The 11,237-nt window shown below is 38.7% G+C and overlaps 1 protein-coding gene across 1 annotated transcript in view; it reads right to left on the minus strand.

Moving 5' to 3' along the window:
* LOC6551267 (teneurin-a) overlaps window positions 1-10,841 on the minus strand; it is a 126,834-nt gene extending 115,993 nt beyond the window's left edge. The window contains exons 1-2 of the mRNA XM_026982279.1: window positions 10,501-10,841; window positions 10,082-10,342 (exon numbers count right to left, since the gene is read on the minus strand). The gene's annotated coding sequence lies outside the window, so the exon portion shown is untranslated. The remainder of the gene's footprint in view (window positions 1-10,081; window positions 10,343-10,500) is intronic.
* Between the last annotated feature and the right edge of the window lie 396 nt (window positions 10,842-11,237).

Raw genomic sequence — 11,237 nt, forward strand, 5'->3', positions numbered from 1 at the left:
GCGAAAAGTTTTCAATTGCTCTGGCGTCACTTTTTGATTGCTTTGATGTGTTTTTCTCGCACATTTCCCCAGCCTCAATTCATGACAAAAGTTTTTCGGCGCAGCGACAGGGAGATCGGGCTACTATATACATATATATAGATATATATATATATATATATATATATTTATACATATATAGACAGATAGAGCTAAGCAAAGTTTGCCGTGGAAGGCTGAGTCCTGCGGACAGACAAAAGCTGAGAACTTTCGCTTTGATTTTCAAATATCTTCTCCGGCTGCATTTTCCTCATTTTCCCGTACTTTTCTCCATTTTCTTTCTGTATTTTGGGTTTTGCATTTGCGGCGCCTTTCCACTACTGTGTGTGTGTGTGTGTGTGAGTGTTTGTGTGTGTTATCCTTGGCCTGACAGAAAAATGAAAGTTTAATGCGTTTGCCAAATACAATTTTCACAATTTTTTCTCTTGCACACGCACACAACATACATTTTTTCTTAGTTGAGTTTAGTTTGGAAATTGAGTTTTCCCACTCGCGCGCTTGCTTCCTCTATCTCATTCTATATAAATATATATATAAATATATTTATATAAATATATATTTCAATATATGTATATGTACTTTGTTGGCCGGAAAATGTGTGCGTCTGTGCGGAAATTGCATTTTTCACCCTTTTCCCATTCTGCCTTACTTTTCTTGTAATGCGATTTTTTCCCTTTTCGAATTTTACTTCATTTTTTTGTAAACTTTTTTTAGCGCATTATCCAAGGGCGCAAAAGGGAGGCCAGTGCAAGTTTAAATGGTTTAAAGTGCTTATAATGCAAATATTAAAAGAACCAAGAGGATGAGGCTAAAGTTAAGCGAAGAGCAATATAAAAGTTCAAATCGCAAAGGGTTCAAAAGTATCTTTCTGGGCAATAAAAGAACACTTAATGCTGTCCTGCCGCTTGATGATTTATTCAACATAAAACAAATTTCACAGTCGATTGATCCATAAATAGAGGGCAAGAAAATAATTTTTAAACTGACAGTTTTCGATATCCATACTATTTTCAGTCTGTATTTATTGAAACCGCTTAAGGAAGGACAAGCTTTTAATTATTCTTAAGCGTTTTAAAACGAACATTGATTCCTAATCATGCACAATTTATTCAACCCATTGCTTACCTACTATATCTTATAAAAACATTTTTGTTTACTTTGTCCCGGGGTTCTGTTCATTATTTCCTTTGTTTACCCGCTCTCCAATGCCATTTTTCCGACATAATCCCAACTTGATTTGCATAGACGCTCAATCAATTTTAATCAATCTGCCCTGTGGGGATTCCCCCACCATTGCCCGCCCCATTTTAATGATCAGCTAATTCCTTAATTCATTTGCCTCCCTGACTGCACCTCCCTAGAAAATTCGATATGTATTGACCGAAACAAATTACAATTTCGTTTAGTTTTTAATTGAACATTTTTCCTCAAGCACGAAGGACTAACCCACGTGGCTATTACGGGAAAATATCTAAAAACAAAACAAAACAAAACAAACAGACACAGAAACTGAAACGAGGGAGTACATTTTAATCTACAAATTGAATTTTCCTATAGCAGGACGAAAAAGAATTGAAAGGTCCTTTTAATTGCCGGCCGAAATGTTTACATTGGCGAGCCCGGGTTGATTTCAAAGTCCCTTGGGCAGCACGAATTTGTTGGCTGTCAAATAAAACAAGACGCATCAAATTATTTCAAATTTATCGCGACAAAGGTGTCCTGCGGAATCGTTGTGTGTGTGTGTGTGTGTGTGTGTGTCTTTTCGGGCAGCTGTTTGCTATGCCGACGAGCGAGTTTCAACCCTGCGAATCGTGTAAATAGAAAATAATCCACCCCGGTACCCAAAACCAAGCACAAAAACTATTGAGATTGTTGTCACAGCTCATCCGTATCTGGATATCAACGAATCTGGGCGATTCAGGTAGATAGAGGGGGCACATATTTAGCCACAGATTCGTACCGCAAAATGACAGGCCAACGACAATTAATGGCCATCCCAAAAGAACAGCTCGAACCGTAAATGTATCTAACACACAAAATTATATTTTGACACGCAGCACCGGGCGAAACTTGCAATTAACCGAACCCAAAACTGAAAAAAAGAGGAAAACTAAGGAAAAAAATATAAAGAACTATAGATTGTGTGTATCTTGGCTTTTGTGCAATTGTGGGTTAATGGCACTTTAAACTGCGCTCCACACCGAAAACCGCACAGGAAGTGGATGAGAGTAGAGTATCTTGTAGATACGTTCTGTCTTTGATTCATATTTGGCACGCAATAATGCAATCACGAACTGAGAAGAACGAGAACTTACCGATAAACTCCGGAGATCTTTTCAGAGGCACCTTAAGTCTTAGATTTGTTAGGGCTTATCTTGCGTAAAAGAAGCACTACTCTTCAAAAAATAAAAACCATATTTAGTTACTATTTTAAGTCTGCTAAAGCACATTCGTCTGTATATGATCCCAAGAAATAAACATAAAAAATACACAAAATATCCAGCAAGGAAAGAGAATGTAAAACCAGATAAAATCGTAAGATATCTGTATCTCACAGATACGAGTTTTGAAGCACCTTGAAAAGGCGATTGCTGTGGCTAGTATATGACTCACAAAAAGGGCGTTGGGGCGTGGCCGTTATAAATCATAACGAATAGTGCAGAAATTAACGAAACTCGGGGAGCTTAAAATGCAATTTAGTCGCTGCAATTAAGCGGCGACCATGACTCAGACAAGGGCCATATATAAAACCCTCTTCCATCGCCCCTTTTTTGGCCACGCCTCTACTGGGCGATGGGTGATGGAAGGGGTTGGGAGGGGTCTTGTAAGGGGGGGATGGTCTTGAAAGAACCACGCCAAAAGAATACAAAAGCGTCGACTGATTTTTATCAACTAACCAAGCGTAACGCAGACAAACACTTCCTAAATCACTTGAGTGCTCGAACGGAGCTCCTCGCTCTTGTCTATTTTATTTTATTTTATTTTATTTCGGAACAACCCCCAGAAGGCAACGCTTCCTGCCACATAAAACATAAATTATTTAATTTTTTCCCTCTTACTTTGGGGAACTGGCATTTCTGTATTTTTTTTGTTTTTTTTTTTTCTGTTCGTTGGGGGCTGCTTATCGGAATTTTCGATGGCGACGGTGGCGGCGCTTAGAATTCGAAAATTATGAAACACTTCGGTTTGGTTTGGCTTGGTTTGGTCTTCCGCTCCTTACTTATACATATAGATATATGACCATCTCTTTTGCCCTCGCCAGCTATCATTTACTTCATTAATTTCTTTATATTTATTTGGCTTTGTTGGCTTTTTTCGGTGCTTTATGCACTCGAATTTCACTGGGTTTAATGCGAAGAGTATCGAATTCTTGGCGAATTCAGCTGCGGGCATCATAACAACTGGAATCGGGTTCAATCAAAAGACCACGCACAAAAGGTTTCGGCAATACGATCCGCATAGGGATCCCCCAACACAGAGAGAAAAACAGTCTTTAATTAATTCTATTATTACTACTTTTGCAAATAGATAAATGAAACACGTTTAAGTCGAGCACAAAAAAAAAGGATCTCTAAAGCAGTTAGTATTTCTACTTTCTTTCCAAAACAATTAGTTTAGTTAAATATTATATTCATTTTGTTACTTAGGGGAGGGTTGCATTAGGTTCTGAAGTCTGCATATAAATTCTTGTATCTTGATATGATTTAAAGGATTGATTTCCATGTTATTTTACGTTGGGTGGATTCATTTCAGCTTCCACTCAGTTTTATTTTTAGGAAACCTAACAAAAACGTATGTATTTTTGAAATATTAGAACAAGCTGAAATCTTTGACGGGATATCCATAAAAATACTTAAATTCCAACATTCGTTTCTAAAATCGTAATAAAAAGCCATGACTGCTGGTTTGATTTATAAACATTCAATACCTAGGCCATCCTCTGGCTTAACCCATCTTCATTTGGGGATCTTCTTTTTCCAGCAGATTTTTCCCATCCAAGTCCCCGCACACAATTCAATCAAACTTTGGTGGGGCCAAACTTTATGACACCCCAAGTTTTTGGGAGGAAATGAAAAACTCGCGGCATATGAAGAAGGCTAAAAGGAGAGAAGTCAAACGTTTTGCATGGGAAATGGGCGAAAAGTCGGTAGAAAGTACGTTTATATATGTATTTTTAGGGGAGTAGGTGGCAGCGACAGGAATAATAAATATTCAGTTTAAGTAAATGGGCTTTTATCGCGCATCTCTGGGGTGCCATAATTTGCCATTTTTGCCAGCCTGTCTGCGTTCTATTTTCTGCCCCTGCTTTCCCAGCTTTTCCTTACATTTTCCCTTCGGTTTTTTCTTTTTTTTTCTTTCGCTTTTTTTCCTGTAATTGATTCAACAAAACGACGCAAAGGTGCAAAAGGGAAACCAAAAGCGAAAACTTGGCGACGAGGCAACAACAATTATACGCATAATATATTTTCAGTCATAAATATGCAATGTATATGTACGTGTATATACGTAAACAAACACGCGTGTACGTTGGAAAATAAAAATTATCAAAACCAAAGTCACGCTCAGAGCTGCAAGCCTTAAAAAAAAGCACCCAAGAAAAAACATTGCCCATAAAATGTGAAAAATTTGCCCTGGCATCTTTTTTCCTGGCACAGGGGGAAAGGCAAATCACTTCAGCGTAGAAGGAGGCAACAATTTAGCTCATTTATTTTTATACATTTTAAGAAACAATAAACCAACGGGCCATAAAACACAAGCCACCAAATGAAAATGATTTAAGGCGCACGAGAATTATTTCCTTGGAAAAGTTCAACAAAATAATTGCAACGTTTTGTTGGATTTCGTTTTTTTTCCGCCAGTGATTTATAGTACCAAGTGCGTTTTCATGGCCCAGGCAGTGTTGTTAAGCGGCCAATTTTCCAGAAAAGCAACGTTTCTTCTTCGTAGAGACTCAAAAGTTATGTTACTGGACTACATATTACGTATATTTGCAAATTCTACTTGTCTTTGAACTATTTGAAATGATTTCCTGCCACTAAACCATTACTTTTAGTTAATGCACTTTTCCAACCAGTGTTGTAATGTGCTGGCTGTCAATTCAGCTAGCTATATGAAACTTGAATTGAATTAAGCCTGCTTTGGCCATCCAATTAGTTGGCCCCGTTTTTAAAGCCGAGCGGACAGGGAATTGGTCGAGCGACGGCAGCCCTAGTTAAGTAGTGGCATTAGTGGAAGTTTGGCAACTCTGGAAAATGCAACGCTGTCATTTAATGAGTTTTCCGCGCACTATTTTGTGCTGCAAAAGCTTTTCCTTGTCATCCTTTAAATCCGTTGCAAATGTATATCTATATATATATATAAATATATATGTACCTATATATTTATTTGGCTCTGGATTTTTCGCGACAGGATGCTGAGCTGGGAATGTGAAACTTGAAATTTAATTATGCCGCCTGCGTTTCTCGTCGGTTTGTTTTTACTGCGCTCCTGCCAGCGATTTGCCTGCAACGTCTTCAGATGCAGGCGAAAAACACACAGCAGCCACAGCCACTTGACTTCTCGAGTGGCACTTTTCCCCAGCATTTTCCCACTCCGCCGACTTTAGCCCACACTCGCACTCTCGAAATGCTTAAATGCTAAACACGCCTGGCAAATTAGCTCCTTGTTCGCCCTTTTTCCTCAACAGGTTCGCCACGTACAATTTTCCCCTGCTTTTCCACGACTGCCTCTCATTGCGTTTGCCAATCTAAAATACACACTGGCTTTCCAAAAATTGGCATTTCCAAACTTTCAATTGCACTTCACAGCTCGAGCTGATATTATTACCTCGATTTGATTACATTTTGATTCGATTTCGTACTAGGATTTCGTTTAATTGGTGTCCGGGAAAAGCAATTTCGGTTTCGGTGTCGCTGCTATGTCTTCTGAAGATTTACGATTTACGATTGCACCCTTTATCACCATTCACCAGCACCGCCCCTACCAATTTCCACACGCTCCAATTCATTTGGAAGCGATTTGTGTGGATTTATGGTTTGTTTGTCCCATTGGCAACTTGCTGCATAAATTTCCAATAATTATGGAAAATAAATCCAGCTCCCTCTTATCTCCTTAGACGTTCCTGTAGTGTTGTGTAAATGCAAAATCAACAAGAACAACGCGAAATCATTCAAGTATTTTCCATCTTTCGTCTTTCCAAGGCAACCAGCCAACCAGTTGTGCTGATTCACACAGGTAAAAATGTAGAAAAATGTAGAGAAATGTATAAAAAAAAAAAAAAACGCAGGGGCGAGAGGTGTGAAAACGGTTTTGGAGGCGACTCGAGAGGATGGAGCACTCCTCGAGTGTTTGGAAAATAAACGATGTTGTCTATGACAAGGCATGACGGTAATGACCAAACCAGCCAACGCCGCTGGACCACAGATTCTACTCCTTCTTGGCCAAGCAAACCGAACCGAACAGCCTTCTTTTCTTTGGCTACATCTGCTGCTTTTTTAGCCGCGTCATTGTTGCCAAGCTCCTCGGCAGCTTTGTTTTTGATTTACTTATACAAGACACACTGAGACAAAATCGGCAAAAACCTAAATAATTTATTTGCTGATCTAACAACTTAGAAGTTCGTATGACAAGTGGATAAAAAATATTTTGTTGACCCATATTCATGGTTGATTATGTCTCGCAAAAGAGTGATTTTAAATAAAATATGTGGTACGTTCAATGATTCAAATTTGATTATAATGCGCTTTGCAGTCTTGCATTAATTTCGCAAGTACTTTTAACAGTTCCTATAGTTTTCCTCCCCTATTTTTTTGGTCAGTGCAAGCTGCACATATTTTTGCGGGCATATTTATGTTTAGGGAATTTTTCAATTCAAGGTTTTGGCCCGGTGTGCTTCACACCTTCAACTAAGTAATATAAAATACAAAAAAAGGAAACCTCCCCGCCTTCCGTGTTTTTCTCCGTGTTTTCTCCTCCTTGGGTTTTTGTGCAGCATCATGGTCTCAGGGCCCGTTTTTCTGGGTTCCAGAGATCCCGAGTTCCAGAGTTTGAATTTATCCGAGAGGCTGCTGACTGAGGCTGACTGAGGCTGACTAAGGCTGCCTGCCTGCCTGCTATCAATGGCAAAACCTTTTTGGATTGTTATTTTTGCTGTCTGCACTTGTGCGAGGAGCCGGAGCCGGAGAATCGGGCTGACTGGCATCATAAATCATCTCAAGTGGCTGCCGCCGCAGCGAGCGCTCAAAATCCGGCTATTTCGGTTCCCTTGTATCCATAACTATAACAATTTGCAAGGAACAGATACACAGGGCCGTACATACACTCATGCCGCGGACTGTCTGTCAGTCAACACTTCTGACATATTCGCTGCACTAATTTGCGCACTTGAGTAAAATTATACTGTCGCCAGCTGGAGATGCAGATACTTGTGCTGTGTTTTGGATACAATATCAATTTGCACGCTCGATTGTCTATGACTTAATCGCAGGAGTAGCTGTAACTGAAGGCTGCAGGAGGTTAATCCCTTAATTGTCTGAAACTTACATCTTAAGAGTTTAAGATATCAAACAATACAATTGGATTATTTCCAAGAAATTTCAAGACATTTAAGAGAAATCAGTACACGACGAGATATATCGAATAAATTAGTATTTCTATAGTTAAGTAGCCTAAAACGGTTTCCATGGAACTTCCAGCAACAATAATTTGTACACTTTTCGATACTATATCCATTAATATAATTTCTTCGGTGAGTCTAAGACTGCGTAACAACTATTTTGCGGCACTTTATTGAGTGTTCTGGAGGCACAAATGCATCTGTTGTGCCTCAGATACAATTTCAAATTCTAAAGGAGCCCTTTTTCAGATGTTAATCCGGGCACAGGTAGCTCGAGATACTTGGCTGCATCCATGAGATACATTTTCCTTTTTCGTGGCGTTAAACTGACAACAGCTGTGCGGCACATTTGCGAAACAATAAAGGAGCCGAGAAAGAGGAACTGATAAAGATGCGGGGGTGAAAGAGCAGGATTTCGGATTTCTGCACTTTTCAAGCAGGTTATACACCCTATATACCATAAGCTATAAGCGGCCATCTCCCGATTTTATTGCCCAGGAAAAGCGGCAACAGCGCATCAGCAAAAAAAAGATATAAAACAGCTGTTGGAATTCCTAGGGATTTATGTATCATTTTCGAGAAACCCGAGAAGATCACGATTGAAATTGATATTTCAAATTGGTTAAGTTCGATCTTAAAAATCACGATAATTTTGTAGGAGCTTCTTTTAACTGATATCCAAATGATATTCCTAAATAAGACATTCAAATTGCTTCTCTTATTTATTTAAACCTAAGCACGTAAATAAATTTCACTATTCCCGATGCAGAAAGTATATAATTTTCATGTGGCCACTTGTATCCTAAGAAAATTAATTTTGAAAGGATAGACCTTTTAAGACCTAATGTTAAATTTATAGGCCACAAAGATGCCATTCAATTAAGCTTAATATTAACAAAAGCCCAGCTGATTGAGTCGATTGTTTTCGGACTCTTTCAACAATTTGCTTAATTGCAAAATGCCAAGACTCACTTCACATATATGGTAGAAAAAAAGGGGTAAAAGGGGCTCCCAGAGAATTATTCTTCGTACTGAAGATCGGCGGGGTATATCAGCTCTACTATATGCCTATAAATCCATCCGCTGATTGCCGTCGTCATTGATTTATGGCCACAAGCGGCGAAGATCGCGGATGCCAGCGATGGCCAAAGATATAAAGATACATTTCGAGAACACATGGCGGAGTTATAGGAGAAATAGAAAAAAATATACATGAGCCGCCTCGGCAATAACCATTTGCGTTTGTCCATTAAACAAATGTGCAAAAAAGTAAATAAAAACGCCAAAAACGTCAAACTGTAAGGCAGTGGAAAATAAACAAACCGGCGCACAAATTGAGCAACATTTTCGAGTCCAAGAAAAAACATTAAACACCACGCACAAGAACTAATGAATATAAATTATTAACAATGTTGGCACTTTGGCTAATGTATTGTTTTTTTTTGTTGCTGTTTGTAGTTCTCCCATCAGAAAGTTTTGCACTTTTACACAAAATGTGTTTAAAGGATGTCAAAGTTTCAAGTTGTCAAAACATGGGTTTACTAATAGTTAATGTGTATTTGTTTGCTAATTTGGGCTTTTAAATGCTGTCACGATGCTTTGAATCTGTCACAGAATAGTTTACTAACTTGCTATTAATTCTACTATATATTTTTTCTCAACAACGTATATTTTCTTGGCATAATAAATTGATTTTCTGCGCATGAAGACCTATAATAATTCCAACTACTACATATTTTGAAGTTTAAGCAGTATTAAGAAGTTTCAAAACAGTTAACATTTGTAATAATATTTTTATAGTTTTAACATTTTTTGAACAAAGTTCGTTTTCTTTTGTGTTTAATTGCGGATATTTAAGGTAATAATTTCCTATCTAAACGCAGTAAATATACATAGGTAACTATGCGCGTGCTAAAATGGACTAAAAGGAAAGAAAAGAAATTCTTGTTTTTTACTTAATTAGCAGCTCTCAAAAGTTATTTAGTTATTCTTGCAAAACTGTATGGCATTTTATTATCGATTTCATAAATATAAAATTGCATATCGCATGTTTTCATTGTGTAGTGTTGTCAGTGATTACACTGGTTATTTATTATTCCTCTTTTTCCCTCATAAAATAAATGCTTTTTCATGTTTTTGCACGCTTTCGCTATCTCGATTTTCTCCTCTCTTCGTGCCATTTGCATTTTTGGCAATTTGCAGAAATAACAAAAGCGAATGGCGGACTGGAAAAGGATGGGCCGAGAAAACACCGTTAGAATAATAGTAAAGCGTAACATTGCACAAAGTTGTTGTTATATGATTTTTGCACAGTTGCGACCCTTTTCTCAGTGAGTTCTCTTCATTTAATTTTTTGCTTTTGGGCCAAGGAAAAGGGATATGTTTTTGCATTTGTTTTTTCCTTTTTGTTTATCAGAGGTGACCTACATTTTGTTGTTGTTTCTTCCAAAGTAATTGCAACGGCACTTGCAATCCAGTTGTTGTTTTTCTCTCGTGCGCCTTTTGCTTTTCTATATTCTTTTTGCTTTTTATCCAAATAAAGAGGCTGCTCTCAGTGATTGTAATCCGTTTCACATTGATGTTTTGTTTCAAGAAACTGGCATTTTCTCAGTGGTTTTGTTGTGTTTTGCGTTTTGTTTGGGTTTTTCGTTATCTTCTTTCGTATTTGTTGACTTTTGCACTTTAGCACTTGAAAAAAAAAGAGGAGACGACACAAAAAAACAAGGATAGATTAGGACCAAAATAGAACGGGGCATAAAATCGAAAATATGGCGAAATTATAAGAAAGGCAGTAACAATTTGAAAATAATAACAAATGTTCCGCAAAAACACGGAGGCTCACGCACACGTACACAAACACGGGACGCGGTCACACACACGTGTGCGAGCGAGAGGCAGCGATGATTTGCACGCGCTTACACGGAGCCGCATAAAAAAAAACACACACACCCGAAGAGCAGCGGTAAACGGCCGCGAAAGAACCGTTCGAGTTGGAGCTGAGTCGGCGAATACGACGACTGAAATCGCACTGTTTCCTGTTTCCGTCGCTTGCATTTGCCTCAGTGTGACCAGTCCGAAAACGCCGAGGTTTGGGCTCTCTCGCTGGCGGTGTATTTTCACTGGCCGAACAAAACGGTCACTCTCCGCTCTTACGACGCCGCTCTTTGGCTCTCTCGCGCGACGAATGTGGCGATAAAACGCAGGACGCAATGATGGAGCGAATGGTTGGGAAAGGGACAGAGCGATACGACTGATAGAGGCGCGTTTCAAAAGGGAGTGAGAGAGCGAGTGAGAGAGATGGAGAGGGAGAGCGAGTTTTACTCTCTCGCTAACAGTCTGTTGGTAAACATTGGCGGCCACTAGCATGGTAAACAGGATTCCACTTTACATTCTGTTAGCCGCCACAGGTTTCTGTTGTTCTCTTGTACTTTGTTTTTGTCATTAACCGATATTATCCGCTATTTTGTTTCTCAAACAGCTGTTTCATTTTCCATTAACTTGATGAATTTATCATAAACAAGAAAATATAGAAAAAATACAACTACTACAACTTCCAACAGCTGTTCTTGCGTAAAAGTCCTAC

The sequence above is a fragment of the Drosophila erecta genome, unplaced genomic scaffold (assembly GCF_003286155.1).
Source record: "Drosophila erecta strain 14021-0224.00,06,07 unplaced genomic scaffold, DereRS2 tig00000126-arrow-pilon, whole genome shotgun sequence".
NCBI classification, from domain to species: domain Eukaryota; kingdom Metazoa; phylum Arthropoda; class Insecta; order Diptera; family Drosophilidae; genus Drosophila; species Drosophila erecta.